The sequence below is a fragment of the Cyprinodon tularosa genome, unplaced genomic scaffold (assembly GCF_016077235.1).
Source record: "Cyprinodon tularosa strain WSP-4 unplaced genomic scaffold, ASM1607723v1 ctg487, whole genome shotgun sequence".
NCBI lineage: Eukaryota > Metazoa > Chordata > Actinopteri > Cyprinodontiformes > Cyprinodontidae > Cyprinodon > Cyprinodon tularosa.
The window spans coordinates 18,390-39,939 of NW_024039215.1; positions in this window are offsets into that span (position 1 = coordinate 18,390).

Consider the following 21,550-nt stretch of genomic DNA (forward strand, 5'->3'; position numbering starts at 1 on the left):
TCACACATGTAACACTGCCCACTCGATGCTTTAATTAAGCTGCTTTATTCTGCATCTATATTTAGTTCACAGCAGCACAGTCTGCTCTATTGTCTGGTTAAACGCAGAGCCAAGTCCATTTTTTTTTTACGTTATAATACTTTAGGTAAAGAAGGCGATCCTATAAAGATAATGCCAAGCAAAGAACAGGCTGAAGGGCAGGGTTTCCTAGGATTGTGTTAGTGAAAGGGTAATGACTGACTGATCGGAGTTCACCCAAGCAAATAAAACAGTGCGAAGGTCATTTCAGTTGAAAGCAAGAAAAAAAGAAAAAGAGCAGAGCCTCTATTTAGCTTCAGATGCTAAATGATGGCCCTGCATGGCTGCTGTGTTTATTTGGGTTTCTCTGCAGCAGAAATAAGATTGTGTTGGAAGAGCGACCGGTGGCGGAAGATGGAGCAGCATGAATAATCGGATCAAGCTATTTTTTTTTCCCACATTCGAGTAGGAGTGCAGGAAGAGGTAGAGGGAAAAAAGAGCGCAGGTGGGAGGCATCTGTACTGATTATTGGTGGTTATTGGCCACCTGCGCTGTCTGAGAGCACGAAATGGGGTTATTAAGCTGACAGCTGTCAAAGCTGCTTTCACCGCACCAGACAGAGTCTGAAACTTAACCAAGTGTTTACTGTTGAGGCTCAGGAGGAGGACCTGCAGCCTGCAGTCCTGGTTCTCTCTCTCTGTGCCGACACAGAACTGCAACTTCAAGCATGAATGCTGTTCATCTTTATTCATTTCCTAACTGGATTTCATGGTCACTTTATCCTAGATATTAAAGCAGGGTTTCTACAGCATAAGGCAAGTTAAATTCAAGACTTTTTAAGACTTTTTTCAGACTTTCAGAATCTATAATGCAGGGGTATTATTATTTTTCAGTGAATGAGGTTTTAATAGGAATAGAGTGCAACTTTTCTACTTCTGTTATTTGCTGTTGTTTCTCAAAAAAAAAAGCATAACGATATTACAGCTTTCATTGATTTATTTCAAATTTGAAACATTGTCTAGCCTGTAAGGTGTAAAAAAACAAAAAAAAATGAACCAATTAATCGAATCGAATCGTGGTGTATTCTTGAGTATCGAAAATAATCGAATCGTTGGTTCAGGAAATCGATAGTGAGCCGAATTGCCATGATGGATGTGATTTACACCCCTACTAGACGCCACGACTTAAAGTAAGTTACATTTAACGTAACGATCAGATAACTTACTTGTAACCTATCGCCCACATATGAGCATACTAGGGCTGCAACAACGAATCGATAAAATCGATAAAAATCGACTTTTAAAAGCGTTGGCAACGAATTTCATCATCGATTAGTTGTGTCGCTCGATTAACGCGTCATCCGCCGCCGCCACCATCACTGCAACTTGACTGAAACTGGGGAAGAAAAAAAATATACGGCACAGCGAGTCAGCAACGCAGGTGCAGTGTTGCCAACTCAGACTTTTCAGACCCCTCCAGCGACTATTTTTCAAAAAAGCGACTAGCGACAAATCTAGCGACTTTTTACGGTGTCCCTCTCAACGCTGCAGTCAGAGCCGCAGGATGTTTACCCTCAGCGTCCAGACTGCAAATGAAGCGTGCATGCGCCGGGATTGACGGCGCAAATTGATCACAATAATTAATATAGCCTGCGCTTTATAAAGGGAAAAAAGTCGTAACAGGCAACTTTTGTAAAAACAAATGAACATGGCACAGAACCACCATGTTTGTTTGGTTTTAAAGTGGTGAAACGTAACGTTAGTTTCTCAGGTAGCTCATCTGATGCTTTCCTTACCTTGTTAGTAGGTTACAGACAGTGATAAGGTTGGCTACTTATTTTACTTTTAATTTCATTTGAATTAGCTTAAGCAGCGTTTATATTTAATTTATAAAGAAATTAACTTGCAAATTATGAGGGCAAGGCTTTTAAAGTTTAAATCTTCTGGCAAAGATAAAGTAAAGAAGATCCTGCAATTTATGGAAGTAAAGCAGAATAAAATCCAGCAAGATCAGTAATATGTCAATTAATTATCTGCCACATTCCCATGTAAATATCTAAAAATATATCTTTGGAGGATGTGTTTTTTAGCACCCCTAGTTCTCTCATTTTTATTCCAAATACAATTTATAATTTGAATCACAGGGCTATTTTTATCTCTATGGTTCAGTATTTTCTCAAGTAGCAACTTTAACTGCTGTACTTTCCTGTCTTAAAAGGCAGAACTCTTCTAGTCTAAAAAAAACCTCATTTGTTGAAATGGGGGGGCCTATTGTTTGAGCCCCTTAGGGGCTTTAAAAACAAAAATGTCTTTTTTCTGCTTTATGAAACAAAGTAGCCTATATTTTGTGGATGAACAGCTACATTTCTCATGTAAGTTTGCGTAGTTTTAACACAAACATTTATTTTTCATATTGCACCAGTACAGTTAATGAGCAACCTGTACTTGTGTGCTTGTTTGTTCTGTCTAAAATGTTTATTTTAGAATAAAGAGGTTAATATAAAAAATATTTTTTGTCCGATTCATCGAAAAAATAATCGGCCGATTCATCGATTTTTAAAATAATCGTTAGTTGCTGCCCTAGAGCATACGCTGGCATACATCAGGAAATTTTTAGCCCCGCGTAATCGCCATATCTCAACGTGATTCAGCGTACCCATAACTTATCCAACGTATGCCATAATTTTTGCCAGCTTTTTCGTGCGTCATGGTGAGGATGTGACAGTGGCTTTAGGAACTCGCCCCCCCATATTTATAAAACAATTCTAGTGAGAACCCTCTAGTATCGTGGTACCTCTGCATCATTTCTGGTTTTAAATGTAAACGTAAATCCGTTTATTGTCCCACAATGGGGGAATTCTTTCTCTGCATTTATTCCATTTTAAAAGTCCAAAAATAAAAAGGTTACATCAATGAAGGAAGGAATTTTGGCAATGAGGAAAAAAAAAAAGAAAAACACATAAATAAATTACTGTAATCCTTCTAAACTAATTAATTTGCTTCCATGCTGCATAATTCCAGAGATCAGAGCCTCCTTTTTAAAATTTTACAAAGTGCCACAAAAACCACTGCCTGAAGCATCTTCTAAAACACAGGTGAATTAACCGCCAGGTTCAGCCTGCTAACATGCTGACGGAGCTCTTACCTGCCGTTTCCTAGAGTCACTTATTTCCTGTTCCTTCTCTCCTCATCAGGGACTTCTGCAAAGATTGATGGACACTGCATCTGGTGGATAAGAAGGCAAAACAGCGGGGTTAGAGGGGGGGTGGGCTAACGGAGAGGACTGAACACAAATATGCATACCTGACTAACTCTGTGACCCCAGCTGCCCCACCATAAGTGATAAAGCAACAGAATAGTGTTTCCTGATTCCTTACTGACACCTAAGCCTTCCTGTTTACGAGGATAATGCTGGAGACGCCTTGAGAAATCAGTAGGAGATAAAGACAGCTTTGCATCTACATCCTGCTGTTAACTTCATGAATTAAACAGCTCAAACTGAAACCAGAAAAAAACAACAAAATCAATAGAATAAAAAGTGAAACTTTTTATTGAAATGCAACACATTCAATGAAGATTTGTTGGAGAAATCTTTTCAAACAAGAGCCTTTTAATCATGGAGTCTATATGAAGACCCTGAAAGCAGGAACAGACCGAGGTGAAAGTGTGAGTCAAATCTAAAGGTGTTAAATTATTTCAGCAGTCAAAATGAAAGTCTGACAGCCGACCTGTGTTTAACTCAGGATCTGAGATATGTGACGAGCCGAACACTGAGAAGGAATGGGATAAGAAAGGCAAATGAAGCAGGAGAGAAAATTATTTTTATTTTTGGAATTTTTAGAATTTTAATAACTTTAATGCTCAATTTAAATGAAGTCAGAATTCTGCCAAAAGTGCACACGGAAAATAAATACTCATAGAAGCTGTTTTATTTTAGGAGATGCATGCAAATTACTCCAGCCCAACATTTTATGCATGCACAGTTAATACCAGGAGGTCCCAATGTAACAACTAACAAGCATGAGGTCCTGCTCTGTCTCTGCTCCCTCTGGCTTTTTATTCACCTGCACTCATGTGCGGATCGGTTTCCTGTGCACTCATGTTAACTTTTGTCATTTGGAGGGTGGAACCAACCACAAAAAATCGACTGCTTGTGATTGGCTACTAAGCAACACTGTAACTTTTAGCCACTAGGGGCACTAGGACTGTTAACTCCAGGTTTTCCCCCCTTTCCCTTTTCTACCCGTCTATTTCTCTGACCCCCCTTTCAGAGACATGGACAGGTATGGGGTATTGCACGCTAACAAAGAAACCCAACGACCCCCATTCCAGATGGGCGGACCAGTTTGTCTGGATCAATTTGCATGTTTTCTAAGCCAAAACAAGGCTTTGTTTCTTGTCAACTCTATAAAACCTCAAACTCACGCTATTTCTGTCATTTTGAATTGAAAAAGCTTCCTGGATGGGAAGCAAAACGTCTTCAATCTTGCAAATGAAGTCCTGAGGATTGGGGTTTTGTTTTGTTTTGGTTTATAAAACATGTTAATTGAAACGGAGGAATGGGTCCACCCCTTTGGAATGGGGTCATAGTCTGCAACACCTGTCTATGTCTCTGAAAATTGCAGCCCTGGCTGAACCAGTGGCGCCTACAGAAATGTTTTCTTAAAGGGACCCAGATGGTAACCTGACTCCGCCAGATGGATTTGCTGGATTTGCTCCGCATATCCATCTGGAAACCTTCCGTTGAAGTAATTTTGGGAAGGGGCGAAAATACTGGTTAGCTGATTGGCCTATGTTGGTGATAGACGGGCCAAATAAACCAATCAGATCAACGAAGCATATGACGTACTAGCAGAGCGACGACGAAGAGGAGCCAATTGATAGATTAAACTCTTGCCGAAACCATTTGGGAGAAGAGCAAAAACATCTTTTCCTCTGAGAAAAGCCTCCAGAGCAGTGTTTTGCTCTTCTTTCAGTGAAGAAATACACTATATTGCCAAAAGTATTTGCTCACCCATCCAAATTATTGGAATCAGGTGTTCCAATCACTTCCATGGCCACAGGTGTATAAATTCAAGCACCTAGGCATGCAGACTGTTTTTACAAACATTTGTGAAAGAATGGGTCGCTCTCAGGAGCTCAGTGAATTCCAGCGTGGAACTGTGATAGGATGCCACCTGTGCAACAAATCCAGTCGTGAAATTTCCTCGCTCCTAAATATTCCACAGTCAACTGTCAGCTGTATTATAAGAAAATGGAAGTGTTTGGGAACGACAGCAACTCAGCCACGAAGTGGTAGGCCACGTAAACTGACGGAGCGGGGTCAGCGGATGCTGACGCGCATAGTGCGAAGAGGTCGCCAACTTTCTGCAGAGTCAATCACTACAGACCTCCAAACTTCATGTGGCCTTCAGATTAGCTCAAGAACAGTGCGCAGAGAGCTTCATGGAATGGGTTTCCATGGTCGAGCAGCTGCATCCAAGCCATACATCACCAAGTGCAATGCAAAGCGTCGGATGCGGTGGTGTAAAGCACGCCGCCACTGGACTCTAGAGCAGTGGAGACGCGTTCTCTGGAGTGACGAATCGCGCTTCTCCATCTGGCAATCTGATGGACGGGTCTGGGTTTGGCGGTTGCCAGGAGAACGGTACTTGTCTGACTGCATTGTGCCAAGTGTAAAGTTTGGTGGAGGGGGGATTATGGTGTGAGGTTGTTTTTCAGGAGCTGGGCTTGGCCCCTTAGTTCCAGTGAAAGGAACTCTGAATGCTTCAGCATACCAAGACATTTTGGACAATTCCATGCTCCCAACTTTGTGGGAACAGTTTGGAGCTGGCCCCTTCCTCTTCCAACATGACTGTGCACCAGTGCACAAAGCAAGGTCCATAAAGACATGGATGACAGAGTCTGGTGTGGATGAACTTGACTGGCCTGCACAGAGTCCTGACCTCAACCCGATAGAACACCTTTGGGATGAATTAGAGCGGAGACTGAGAGCCAGGCCTTCTCGTCCAACATCAGTGTGCGACCTCACAAATGCGCTTCTGGAAGAATGGTCAAAAATTCCCATAAACACACTCCTAAACCTTGTGGACAGCCTTCCCAGAAGAGTTGAAGCTGTTCTAGCTGCAAAGGGTGGACCGACGTCATATTGAACCCTATGGATTAGGAACGGGATGTCACTTAAGCTCATATGTGAGTCAAGGCAGGTGAGCAAATACTTTTGGCAATATAGTGTACTCTGCAATTCCGATAAAACTTGCTCGATAGCCACGCTAACGCTAGTTTCATCGGCTGAAGCCGCCATGTTCTTTAGACTGAACTGTCGCGCTTCTCGTTGCGTCACACCTCAACCCGCCTCAAAGCCAACGCTGATTGGACGTTCGTTTGGTGAACGGCTCCAAATTTTCTTTAACGGAAAGTAGCCAGACTGATCTGCGAGTGAAACCTTGAAAGCTCGCGATATCAGGATGTTCTCGCGAGGCTAGCCAGATGGGGCCACTAAAAAATCTTGGTTTGGCCTACTGACACTAAAAGTCAGAATTTTCTACATGCCTGTAGAAATCATAAAGACTTACTCATATCTTTGTTTATTGTATGATTTTTAATGTTACGTCGCTGGCTGTGCATAATGGGATGAATTGCTAAAGTGATGGTACTACAATTTACCCTGGCGATTGGGGCGGCCAGGGCACTGCACAGGATGGCCTTGGCCACCCCTGATGGCACCACTGGGCTGAACAGGCGAGGGTGGGGGTTGCGATGATAGTTGGAAGGAATAAACTCAGTCGCTGCATTGTAGGTTTTTCAAAGTTTAAATTTTAGTCCACCCCCTCTGTTTACGGTTGTTTTTTTCTTTCTAAACAAAGATGGCTTCCTTCAAGCTCCTTTCAAACCACCTGCCTTCTTTGTCCAAAATGTGAACAGTCTGGTTCTCTTTCAAAAAAGACAAATTTTTTTTAGAAAACATGTTCTTTTCCTTGCTTAAAAGAATGGGAAACTACTGCTGGAGTCAAGATGATTTTGGACACTGCCAACATGCTTTTTTTTTTGTTTGTTTTGCATATAGAGAAGAACTGTTTACAATGCAATAAACCTGCAGCGTTCAGACTCTCCATGCCTGTTTGATATACGATGGCTATTGTTGTCTAATATAGCACAGGCTGTAAAAATTAAAGCGGTCAAATTAAATAAAGCCCCAGCACGCAGTTACAAAGCTAAAACAATTGTTTGGTAAACCATTGCTATAAAGCGAATCTTTCTTTTCTCCTCTTTTATACTGTAGGTCGTATTAATTTACAGATGCTGACGTATTTAGCAAGAGTGCCGATTCCAGCTAGCGTGAACCACGTTAAAGTTTGAGCTCAGTGAATGAGGTCAACAATTGGAGATGGAGTGAGATATCAACTGTTGCGTGGTATGTGCTCATTAACACTTAAGTCTTGGGTAACACTACCAACACCAGCTGCACTGAAAACACTTTTAGAGTGTGAGATTCTGAAGTGGAAATACCACAAAGATTTAAATTTCTTACATCAATGAGGTATTCAAAAAGAGAGAAGAAGAAAATAAGATGTTAGAAGTTCAAAGAACAGGAAGTAGACAGACAGTTATAGTTTAAAACGAGGCGTCAGCGTGAAACACGAAGGCTAAAACCACAGCAGGAAAGGGTCTTTTGTGCTTTTTTTTGCTAAGCTAATTGTGCTAATTACCAAGAAGCAGAAACAGATTGAAAAGTCGAGTCTCTCATCATTTTGCAAAATTACACAAATCTTGTTGCAGACTGTTGCAGGGCTGGTCACCCTTTTACATGGTGTGACGTCACATCTGCTAAATATCTGAGCATTAAAGTGATTATAAAAAGGCTCATGTAGTTATAGTAGATTAATAAATTTAACATGTTAATAAGTAGAAGAGAACAGGTCTTTGTTTTGCCCAATCAGACACATGCTATATTTATGACACTGATGCTACACATTGGGGAGTGTTGGCCTAGTGGTTAGAGCAGTGCGCTTGTGCTCTTAGAAGGTTGCACGTACCCGGTTGAATCCCAACAGCCTCTACTCTGGGTCCCTGAGAAAGACCCTAAACCCCACACTGCTCCCGGGGCGCCACACAATGGTGGCCCACTGCTCCCCAAGGGGATGGGTTAAATGCAGAGCGTTAATTTCCCTTGTGGGACAATAAAGGGATTGATATAACATTCCATTCTCAGTTAGACCCTCCTCCTCACCATCAGGACAGAAGCCGAATTCAGGATCATCACCATACTGCCCTGATCTTCTGTATTAATTATAAAAATGGAGTTAGATTGAATTATTCTTTAGTTTACTTTGAAGCTAAATGGTTAGCATGTGCTAAGATCCGTGTCCAGCTACCACATGGTGTTCTGCCGAAGCTAAGAGGGCTGCTAGCCTTGCTTTAGCTCGAAAGCCACTCAAAATCCAGGGTAGTGCGGCTACAGAGCTGGATGATTCACCAGACCTAATTCCTGGGGGTGCACATCACAGACAACCTCCTCTTGACTGTAAACACCTCCTCACTGGTGAAAAGGGCACAGAAGTGCATGTGAAGGATGAGGAGAGCCCACCTGCCCCCCCATCCTCCCCACCTTCTCCAGAAGCACCATAGAGAGCGTTCTGAGCAGCTGTTTCACAGTGTGGTGTGGAGGCTGCAGCGCCTCAGACTGGAAGAAGGTCAGAACAGCAGAGAGGATCATGAGGGCTCCTCTTCCCTCCATAAAAGACGTTTCATCCAATTGCATTCAATGCAGATCCAGCAGGTTCTGCAACAGCTTCTTCCCCACTGCCATCAGACTGATGAATGTTGAAAAAACCTCTAAATCATGTCAAAGACTGCATCACACCGATAAGAGAAAAACAAAATTCTGCCTATTTGCACCATAGATATTTAATGCTCTGAACATATCAGTGCGTTTTTTGCACGTTTTTTTTTTCTCCCACACTGTTTACATTTGATCACTGCTGCACTTTATTAAATGGAAATGTTCTGAAAGCTGTAAAAAAAAAAAACTACATTTTGTTTTGTATACGCTCCATGTATACAAAATGTCAATAAAAGTTGTATAGTCAAAGTCATGATTCAGTTCTGGATGCAGCGGCATTGAAAGCCTTTAGAGTGTGTGTGGGGGGGGGGGGACACTTTGGCCAGTGTAAAGTTTAGTTCTTAACCCTTTAAAGCCCGATCCAAGAATAAAACAAAACAGAAAATTACTTTTTTTTGGTTTAAAGTCCTTACTTGGCATTTTAACAAAATATGTAAAAAGAAAAAACAGAAATATATTTTTGATATTAATAATTTAATACTATGCGATAAGTCAAGATTATTTTTGTGTAGTCTTCTGCCCTCTGTTATCAGGTATATCTGATTGTGTACAATAGGATTTTGAGCAAAGTTTTTACCATTAAATTATGCAAAAGGTGTCAGACGCAAAACATTTCAGAAACTGTATGTATCAAATACGATACATTTGGCATTACAGGGTTAAGTTTTATAAACAGCTGAAAATCTCAGAATAATAAGCTAATTAAGGGAAAAAACAAGATGATTTATGCAAATGAATGGGTTTATGATGTGTTTTGAGGGATGGTGTCAGTTGCAACAGTTGACTTTGTAAATCTATTTGGGAATATTTTCAAAATTCCCATGTAATAATTTTCAAATGGTAGGGGCAATTAGCAGACAGATGCAAGTTTAATATAAAGAAATGGTTGATCGGTCTGTCAGTTGGTCGAAAGAAATAATTTTTTCTTTTTGCTTTTTTTTTTTTTTTTTTAAACCTGGGCTTCATCTCCTCATTGACCAAGAATATTTTAGGCCTACACTTTAGACATAGACTTTATTGTCATTTTGTACACACAGAGTGTATGCAAAAAGAAATTTTGTTAAGTACAGCTCTCACGACATTTCCATTTCTAAAGTGCAGCAGTGATCAAATGTAAACATAGTGATCAAATGTACACATAAGACTGATATATGATTTACAGTTTCCAACATTCAGCACTATTTTTATTTTTTTTAAACCCCATTTTATACAACATTCAGCGATCTAATGGCAGTGAGGAAGAAGCTGTTCTGGAATTTGATGGACCTGCATCGGATGCTTTACCCTATTAGCGATGGAAGACCTTTCGTTAAAAAGACAAACACCGAAAATGGACCTTAATCTCTAATAAGTTTCTTTCTTTGAGAAAAACATCCTGATTTTGGTTCATAAATCAAAGTCCCTAATAAAAAGAGCCTTGTTAAAGTTTAACCAGAGTTGAGGAGGACATTCCCACAATTAATAACTTTTAATTCAGTCAAGGGTTGCTCAAGTTAATAATCACAAATAATTTTCTAAAGACTGAAAGAAAAAAGAAAGGATGAACGTCAACCTTAAACTTTAAACAAGAGGACGTGACCTACACAGTGGATTTAACATAAGTGTAGGCTTGTCCATTAGACCAGCAGGATTTTCTACTAGCAGTTCAAAGAGCAAGAAGAACCAAAAACAAGATGTGAACCAAGAGATACGGAAAACAAATATACCATGAGAGAAGAGAGAGGCAACACACACCGTCTGACTGAGGCCAGTAAACTTCCTGTTTTTCCCCCAGCGGTTAGGATGCTCTATCTTTGTTTATCAGGGTGTGACACAGAGAGGCTTGCAGAATAACTCCAGAGTGTCTGGTGGTAAAAGGAGTGTAGGAGTGTGAGAGTGGAAGGAGAATCCACCGAAGACGACAGGTTTTACCCAGAAAAAGGTCAAGGGGAGTTATTTATGTCCACTCCAAAAAAAACAGAGGAGCAAGGCATAGGGTGCGCAGTTCCAGGAAGCCTGTGGTTTTAACCGGGATAAAATCTCCAGCCGAAGATGGTCAATGGTTAACTCTCCCCGTCTTTATACAACTCAGAGCATCACATGATCTACTGTGTGAGTGAGAGAGACTTTCGGGGAACATTCTGGTCCCAGGACAGACGGGGGATTCACTACGCAGGAGACCAGAGATAATGGATGCTGCTGGAGGCCAGAAACCCAAACTTAGCTACGCTAGTTTTCAGGGAACAACTTCAAACTGACATCAGAGTCTTTTAGTTTTACATTGAAATGTTCAACCGCAGCAATTTGTGGTTTTGATTCATGATACTAGCTGTTCTGAAAGCACAGATTAGAAAAATAGCTTGAGATTAAACTACTATTGTGGGACCATGATCTGAAAGAAAGTATATTTATCCACTGATAAAATCTAAAAAAAAAAAGTCTCGTTTTGTGACTTTTTGAATTCATAAGACACCAGCTCGCTTTATTTTTTTTGTTTTTTTGTGATTTGTTTGTCCTATTATTATTATTATTATTAAATAAATATGGGGTAAGACAACAGTCATTAAAATGACATAAAAACTGAATACCAAGAGGTCTAAATTCGTAAATTTTTGTCTATGAATGTAATTAAATGTAGGATTTGTATTTGTTTATTGGAAAATACAGTTGCAAAAATTTTAAATATTTGCAGCAACACAAGTATGACTCAGAAATTTACAAGTAAAGATCATTTTGCCGAGACTTCTATAATGCATATGCAGTTCACAATTCTATCGATCGTTGGCTGCCTTCAGGTGCATTGCACCACCATCTGGCAGGGAGTGCAACTGCATCGTCGGGGAGGTTATAGACTCAAACTCCTATGTTTCTAATTCCATACACCTGAATTTGTAACTTTTATGAGTAACTTACTAATTTGTAACAATAAATGCATAATTTACACATGTGAATATCGATTTGTATTTGTACATTTCTTGATTTGTACTTGTGTTGTTGGAAAGCTGCGACTTTGTAACTTGTATTTGTACTTCCCTTGTACTTCTGAACTTGCCTTCTCACTGATAAAACTTGTGATTTCAAATGTATGCATGGCAAAAAGAATGCAAATCTTCAATCTTTAACTTCTTTCCAACCATTTCAACAGTTGAACAAATAGAAGCTAAGTTAATATTAAAATAAAATAACGTAAAATCTACTTTAAATTGCTAAACTACCATCTTTAAAGTGTTATTGACAAACTCTCAAATTGGGCCTTTTATTTAATTAATTTTTATCATGCCACCTGCAATTTCACTGCATCACCCCAAGGGTGAACTAATGAATCTGTTAACACATGCAGATATCAGTTAGCCTCGTGAGACCATCCTCATCTGACGAGCTTTCAAGGTTTCACTCGCAGATCAGTCTGGAGACTCTCCGTTGAAGAAAATTTGGAGCCGTTCCCCAAACGAACGTCCAGTCAGCGTTGGCTTTGAGGCGGGTTGAGGTGTGACGCAACGAGAAGCGCGACAGTTCAGTCTAAAGAACATGGCGGCTTCAGCTAATGAAACTAGCGTTAGCGTGGCTATCGAGCAAGTTTTATCGGAATTACAGAGTATTTCTTCACTGAAAGAAGAGCAAAACACTGCTCTGGAGGCTTTTCTTAGAGGAAAAGATGTTTTTGCTCTTCTCCCGACTGGTTTCGGCAAGAGTTTGATCTATCAATTGGCTCCTTCTTCGCGGCTCTGTTAGTACGTCATATGCTTCGTTGATCTGATAACCAGTATTTTCGTCCGTTCCCAAAATTACTTCTACGGAAGGTTTCCAGATGGATATGCGGAGCAAATCCATCTGGTGGAGTCAGGTTAGGTATCAGAAGAAATCTTCACAAAAAAGTACCACAAAAAAAAAAATATTGGTCAATAAATGTATATTTTTATCTCTAATTAAATAGACAAAAATCAGTTGCAATTAGCATCTTGATCATAAAAATCTACAAAAGGGAGCAATGAAGGCAGAGAAACTGCCTATCACAATTCGATATAGGGTCAAGCTCAACATTGATGACATCACTAGTATTTAAATCAACACACCAGCTACACGACCTTTCCAAGACTAAAGCCAGGTGCTCAAAACAAAAGCTTAACTATTGTCTGAGTAAGAGTGCTAAGAAAACAGCTGACTGTAAGTATAGAAAAACCTACAGCAGAATGCAGAGTGTCAGGTCGTGACGCAGATGTCAAAAATAATGCCTACCTTCTTCAGGAAAAGACAAGACGGGCAGCATCCTGTAAGATTATGATGTCTGCATTCAAATGTCTGTCACCGTCGTTATTAAGGTAAACAGAGCAGTAGGAGGCTCACTTTATTAGGGCCTGCTTTCTTTCACCGTGCAACACCCTTCCCTTCCTCCGCCCATCCTTTTGCACCAAGAATGTAAAGAATGTAGAATCCTAAAAGGACTGTGGGGGGGGGTGGGGGGGGGATTCATCGCTGGCCAAGACGCGGACAGCTCCTTACCTTAGAGGCTCTTATCAGAACGCAGACTCCCAGCAGGCGGATGGGGGCTGCTTTTTACAGCAGAGATCATGTGGGTAAGTCATTTGAGGATCATGTTTTAGTTGCCAAATGTTAGGGCGCTAAGGTCATGGAGGGATACTTTTGTCAACAGGTGACTGGGTTTCAGCATAATAAACCACGTGGCCTAGGGCAGGGGATCCCAAACATCACCCCCACCCCCTCACAACCACCAACTAACAGAAAGGGATACAAAATACAGAAAGCAAAATCCACTTTTAGAGGTTGTTCAATTCAATTCAGTTTATTTCTATAGCGAGATTCACAACACGTCATCTCAAGGCACTTTCCAGTTCACCAGATCATCCAGTCAGATTGATTCAAATTTTTCTATCTAAGGAAAACCAGCTGATTGCATCAACTCATTGACTCGAATTCAATCTCTCACACTAAGCATGTTTGTAGCGACAGTCCAGAGGAAAAACTCAGTGTGAGCGGCCTTCTGTTGAGGCCAACTGGGGTTCAAGGAGACAGAAGCAGAGATACAGAAAGAAAGAAATTTCACTGGTGCTAGTAGATTTTCAGAAATCGTTTGTACACCTAAGAAATATTTGGTTCACGAGTGGACCGTGGGACCATTTTGTGCGTCGGATCAACATATTCTCATTATGAGTTCGTATGAAATCGTACGAAAAGTTATGCACAGTATTTTGTACGTTTTTGACGTTTTTCCTCGAAAAAACAGATCAGTGCGCATACGCAGCCAGACAGACGGAAAAAGCAGATCCGCGGACGGACATAAAACTGGGAAAAACGGTGCAATGATTACTTCTTTAGGGTAATTATTGCCTAAGGGTTAGGGTTCATTGTATGTCTTTCCGTAAAAATTCAAAATTCTATGTTAAATTCTATGTTATTGAATGGTGCGTAAGATGCGCATGCGCAAGGATATCTTGTCTCGAGGCAAGACGTACAAATACGACGAAATACGACGAAAAAAACGTACAAAATTCCTTTGCATAACTTTTCGTACGATTTCATACGAACTGATAATGAGAATACACTGGTCAGATGGTGAAAAGTTTTAGAGCCTCCGGCGTCTGTCATCCCATCATAAAACTAAACAATTTTCACCCTACTTTTAGTCAGAAATTCAGCATGGTGTCAATAAACTGTTAAAAATCAATTAAAAACAGAGAAAACAAGCTAATTACTATGAGCTTCTTATTTGTTTGAACAAGAAAGTAGATGAAGACCTATAGCCCAAACCCAGACATCTAACCACGTCTGGAAATAGCATCAGCGGTAAGATTAGCCTGATGAGTTTGAACTTGCAGAAACCAGCGTGCAGATAAACAGCGTATCATACATCTCCAAACCCAGTGTGGCCATGACATTATGCCGCACGTCACCGCCGGCCCGGCGTAAACAAAAGACCACTGTCTGTCAGCTTCTAAAAACAATGCGCACTCACTCCTTAGCCCAGCGTGGCGTTTATAACCCCTCCATCACTGAAAACCACGAGAAAGTCACACACAGATGGGTCCTGCTGTTAAAGTCTGCAGGTTTTCATATGACGGCTGCAGATCTGTAGAAACATCTGATCTCTACCTACTTCTTCCTCCCTTTATCCAGCCTCTATTTATAGCTCCTGTTGTATAGCTGCCCTTCAGTGGGTGGCGTGCATGCATGACTGAGTGAGCGCTCCAAAGTTTTGCTCTGACGTTGTCAATCAGTTACCTTCTGACTGCATGACCGATCAAAGGTCCTGGGATGTAGGACAGGTGATCAGACAGAAACGAAACACCAGCGCAATCCTAATGGAGCTCTCCGATGTACTGTACCGTGCAAAATGAAACAAGAAAATAGAGGAACAAGTTAGAAAAAGTCAACATCGTGGAGTGATATGACATCATCAGAGCAGCAGGAAACTGATGACATGCTCGCCAACACGCAGTCTAAGAGTAGATAATGTTTCCCCAATATGTCTGGGTGATTTTTACCTTCAGATGAAGGAGAACAGGCGGAATAACAGAGTTTAAAGCAAAGGAAGGGTCCCTGTTTTAAAGCTTGGTGCTGCAGGAATATTTCTCTCCAAACAAAGTCTGACCCTTTTTCACTGTAAGAGGTAACTTCCTCGTAGAAGCAGAATGTCCGACATCTGCAACATTCAGATGAGTCAACAAAAAACTTGGAAAGGTAACGAGGGACTTTTTCAAAACCTCCTCAAACTAGGGTTTAAACGACACCAACATCTTGTTATCGATAACCAGGAAAATATTCAACACTCAATAAAATTTTTAATACAATGAAAATAAATAATTAAGACATAGAAACATCTTTTAAAAGGTATAGAGGGTGATCTTTTATTTCCAGGTGGATCATCTTAATAAGTGGTCCTCCTAATTGTCAATCGTTCTGGTGATTTGTTTATGTAAGGCCGTCCTACCTGCTCGTCCTGTTAGCTAGCTTTTTCTGCGCATTTTCAGGCGTATATCTGTGGTGAGTTATGGTTTCAGACAGTCATTGAAGCTCACCTTTCTCACCGCGGCTCTTTGAAAATGACAGAGGGTCGTAAGAGAAAACATGTCTATTTTCTTCTCATACGCTTCATAAAGGCCTCAGAAGAGGCAGATATATCCCAGAATGCTTTGTGCGGAGAGCTCTCCTCACAAAGCATCATGGGATTTGCTGTCACAGCGGCAACCAATAACAAAGATGGCGCAGGACAAGATCCACATGGAGCAAAAAGCAGTGACCATCTGTCCGAACGGTCAGTTAACTGAGTTTGCTATTAAGTCCACTATATATATATATATATATATATATATATATATATATATATATATATATATATATATATATTTATTAGGGATGGAATGGTTTATGAAAACCGTCCGAACCGTTCGGTTCGACTGTCTCGGTTCGGTTCGCGTGTGTTGCGTTCGGTTCATGCGCTGCTCCTTTTTCTCATAGGCGAAAGCGTTTCCACTCCAGAGCAGAAGGTGGCGGTACTGCGACCAAAGCCAACAACCAGTAGTAAACAAGAAGAAGAAGAAGCGAAGCAGCGTAGCCAGGTGTAGCAGAAAAAAATCAGTTGTTGTGGAGAATTGTGTCGGAATGGCGAGTGGGAAAGAACAGGAGTTGGAAGACGCGCCAGCAGCACTTTATAGGTCTGCTGTATGGGACCACTTTGCATTTAGAGTGACCTACGATGACGGCGAAAGAAAGTTGTGGATAAAAGTGCAACAGTGTGCAAGCATTGTGCAACACGTGTTGTACTATACAAGACATAATAGATTTTCCTAACAATCAACATTTACCGGACCGAACCGAAAACCGTGACCACGAAACCGTGAACCGAACCGAACCGTGGATTTTGTGAATCGTTCCACCCCTAGTGTCTATGAAGTGTATGAGAAGAAAACAAAGGCCTCAGAAGAGGTAGATATATCCCAGAATGCTTTGTGCAGAGAGCTCTCCTCACAAAGCATTATGGGATTTGCTGTCACAGCGTCAACCAATAACAAAGATGGCGCAGGCACGGCGCGGTGGAGGTGATCATCTATCCAAACGGTCAGTTAACTGAGTTTGCTATAAAGTCCACTATATATCCCCCTTTATATAGTGATTGAGGGATTAAGGGGTCAAGGCCTGGTTATCCTCCTACAGCTGTGTGTCGCACAGAGCTTGTCGCAGATATTTTTGATTTACGCCCAATATTGAAGCGTGGTCTGCGCCATGTTATTCTATATCACAAAGCAAGAGGGACAATCAGGAACTCAATAGTAATCGAGCCTAAAATGCAGAATCAGCCTCATGTAGAACTTTAAATCACTTCTTAAAACTAATTTCTATTGACAGCATGTGAGACGTTGATGTTTGCATCTGTTTTTAATCTGTCTTTTGTTGCAGGGCCAGTTAAGCACTTTAATTAAATTCCAATTCTGTATTCTATGTTCGTTTAAAGGTTTTTAATGCATTTTATACTGCACTTTGCTTTGGTCATTTTAAGTGCTTTATAAAAGTGGATCTGATAATTAAATATTTTGTAGTGTTGAGTATTAAATAAAGTAATATTATTCTAAAAGAACAACCGGTATGAGAACAACTGGCCTACTAATTAATAACCACTGAGTTACGTAATAATTAACCAGCATTAGATCCAGGCAAATATTCAAATACTCATTTTTTTTGGCTGATAACTGAATGATGTCTGAAATAATGACAGATCAGCATATTTATAAGATGTTAAATTAAATGATCTCTCCTCTTAAAACAATTGGATTCGAAATCATTCAAATAAAAATGAAATGTGTTGTGGGTTTGCTACGCAACCAAAGGTTCGACCATAAAGTCCTATGTTAGTTTTAATTAAGCGTTTTGTAACCTAGCTATTGAGAAACATTCAACCACATTAAGACATTAAGACAAGAAAACACAACAGCTTTTGAAGCCAGATTACATTTAACATTCATTTGAATGATATTTTAATTAAAGCTAACTTTATGGTTCTTCCTTGGACATCAAAGCCATTTATTTTAGGATAAACTACGGAGCTCCTAAAGGGACATGGAGGGAAAAAATAAACTTTTGCGAGATCCTGCAAAAGTATTGCGGGATCTCGCAAAAGTACTGCGAGATCCTGCAAAACTATTGTGGGATCTCGCAAAAGTATTGCTAGATCCTGCAAAAGTATTGTGGGATCTCGCAAAAGTACTGCGAGATCCTGCAAAACTATTGTGGGATCTCGCAAAAGTATTGCTAGATCCTGCAAAACTATTGTGGGATCTCGCAAAAGTATTGCGAGATCCTGCAAAAGTATTGCGGGATCTCGCAAAAGTTAATTTTTTTGCGAGATCTCGTAATACTTTTGTGAGATCCTGCAAAAGTATTGCAAAAGTATTGCGAGATCCTGCAAAAAAATTAACTTTCGCGCGATCTCGAAAAACTATTGCGTGATCTTGCAAAAAAAATAAACTTTTGCAAGATCCCGCAATACTTTTGCGAGATCCCGCAATACTTTTCCGCGATCCCGCAATACTTTTGCGAGATCTCACAAAAGTATTGCGGGATCTCGCAAAAGTTATTTTTTTCCCCTCCATGTCCCTTTAGGGGCTCCGTAATAAACAGATGCCATGAGGTGAACCTTTTTGATAACACTGTAATAAAAAAAACAATTATAATAATAATAATACTAAACTTGATCCAAATGAGGATCGTCAGTAAACACTGATTAGAAACGGTTTGACCTAAATAGATCAGACTACTGCTTCAACCAGCAAATAAAGTCAATTAAGAAGATCTCCACAGTTATCAGGACTTATGCAAACGTTTGTAATTGATGATGCTACAAAATCTGATTCAATTATGATAAAATTGGTTTAATCCGTTTCATCTTTCCTCATTTTGTAAGCAGTTCTTAGTGTTTAGTGGATTTTTCTGGTAGAAGAAGGACTTTTAATGTGGCGGCACAATGTATGTGCTTGTTTATCACTGGTTTCCAGGGTAGAAAAATCACTTTGGCTATTGCTAATTGCCTGAGGAGCCTTTTCTCAGGAACCGTTACGTCGTTTGATGCTCTTCCACGAGGAATACTGAGAAAACACATCAGACATATGCTGCCTTGCAAAAGAAATTACAACCTTTAAACAGTTTGACGTAGTTTACATCTGTAATCATACAGAGTTTGAAGTAGAGGAACTCATTCATTCCGTTCAAAGATACAAATCAGCAGCTTCCAGCATCAGCTTTTTGCTCAACGGCAGGGCTGCAGCTAACGGTTATTTTGCTAATCAGTTAATCTGTGGAGGATTTTCTTGATTCATTGATCGGAGAGCAATTGGTGAAATCAAGATTTTATACAGAACTTAAACCAAGTGAAGCCTGAGATATTCCTCTTGAATAAATCAAAGATTTTTCATCTGAAATGCAAAAGATTGATATATCTTTTACATTTTCAGTGTCTTAAGAGTTTCTATACTCTAGTTAATGATTGATCATTAAATAAGTAGACGATCATCACAAAAATCGATCACAATGAACTGTTTCAGCTCTATTAAACGGATTCAATTCAATTCAGCTTATTTCAATTCACAACACATGTCATCTTATGGCACTTTACAGAGACAGTTCACCAGATTATAGAGTAAGATTGGTTCAAAGTTTTATAAGGAAAACCAGCTGATTGCATCGACTCATTCACTCCTTCAGCAATCCCTCACACCAAGCATGCTTGTAGCGACAGTGGAGAGGAAAACTCCCTTTTAACAGGAAGAAACCTCCAGGCTCAGTGTGAGCGGCCATCTGCTGAGGCCGACTGGGGTTTAAGCACAAGGAACCTTAAAGCTTGGAACTAGATGCTAATCCTGACATTTTGAATTGAAAAAGCTTCATGGAAGGGAAGCAAAACGTCTTCAAACTTGGAAAACAAAGTCCGGTAGGTTTTTATTTTATTTTACTTTGCTAACTTTGTTAACTTCATTCCAGGATTTAAGATTCAACCTGTTGAGCCCAGAGGGTTTTAGAACCGACTTCCACCAGGAATAAAGTCAAATTAAGAATCTCCAAAGTTATCAGGTCTTATGCAAACATTCTCATCTGTGATGCTACTAAATCTGATTTAATTATGATAAAATAAAGGAAAATATAACATTTTTAAGCCTACTTTCAGGACCCCCTGCATTACCTCCAGAAAGCCATGTTTATCTCTTCAACTCTTTGCAGCTCTCCCCCCCATATCATGACTCTACCACCACAATGCTTCAACACGAGGGGTGGTATGTTAATCTGAGGCGGAAAAACAAAGACATTAAACTTTTCTTTAGCTCTTTTCTCTGTTGTAGAAAAACAAACCGTTTTCCCCTACAGGGGAGTGATGGCCTAGTGCAGGGGTCTGCAACCTGCGGCTCCAGAGCCACATATGGCTCTTTGGACCCTCTCCAGCGGCTCTTAATAGCGGCTAAAATGCATATAAAGAGCTAAATCATATACTATAATATATACCGGTATCAATAGCTTTAGCTTTTTTTATAAGATGGAAAAGAAATGAGATTAAAAGAACCAGAAATATGTTTTAAGAGACATTTTTGAATGAATTAGCTTGAAAATTATACGTTTTAACATTAAAAATATATGAATTGATTGTTTGAGATGGCAACAACTAATTTCCTATACAAGATTTAAAAAAAAAGGTTTTCTAGAAAAAGTCATGGTATATTTTGCGGCTCTAAACAACTTTTATTTGGTAGTACTCTGGGCAAAACGGCTCTTTGGATATGAAAGGTTGCAGACCCCTGGCCTAGTGGTTAGAGCTGTGCGCTTGCGCTCTGAGAAAATTGCAAGTACCCGATTCGATCCCCACAGCCTCCACTCCGGGTTCCTGAGCAAGACCCTTAACCCCACACTGCTCCCCGGGCGCCACACAATGGCAGACCACTGCTCCCGAAGGGGAGGGGTTAAATACAGAGAGTTAATTTCTCCACTGAGAGAACAATAAAGTTTAATTTCCATTGCTATGAAGGAATTATTGTCCCGTGACAGAACTGCCATTTCCAGTTCTTCTATTGTAGTTCCTGTGCGTGCCTCAGTTTTATGACAGCTAAAATATCTAAAGTATCCCTTGTAAAAACAAAAATAAATAAAAAGAAGCTGGACTGAACCTTTTTCTACAGGAGCTTTGCACCAGATGAAAATGTAATCGTAGATCATTAAATTCATAAATCCATTATGCGTCTATCTTACAGTAAGAAAAAAAATGTAATAAACCATTTTTGTTTTTGTTTTTTTATAGGCATTGTGCCACTCCTCTGTCTGTCATGCGGCTAAAACAGAGAGAAAAGGAAACATGGACTGAGTAAAAGCTGTTTTTGGTTGTAAAATGCCATCACAGCTCATATAGGAACTGATTTTGGTTATTATAGAATAGAATAGAATAGAATAGAATAGAATAGAATAGAATAGAATAGAATAGAATAGAATAGAATAGAATAGAGAATCCCTTGATTGTCCCACAATGGGGAAATTCTGGTGTTTACAGCAGTGAAAAGATGATAGAAAAAATGGTCACACAAATGTGGACCTTAGAAAAATGTACAAGGATAACATAACAGTAAAGAGTTAAAAGATAAAATATAAAATACTGTACTGTTAAGTGTTTAAAAAATATTAAACTGAGAATAAATAACCAATATACAGTTGTGGCTTTTCAAACCCT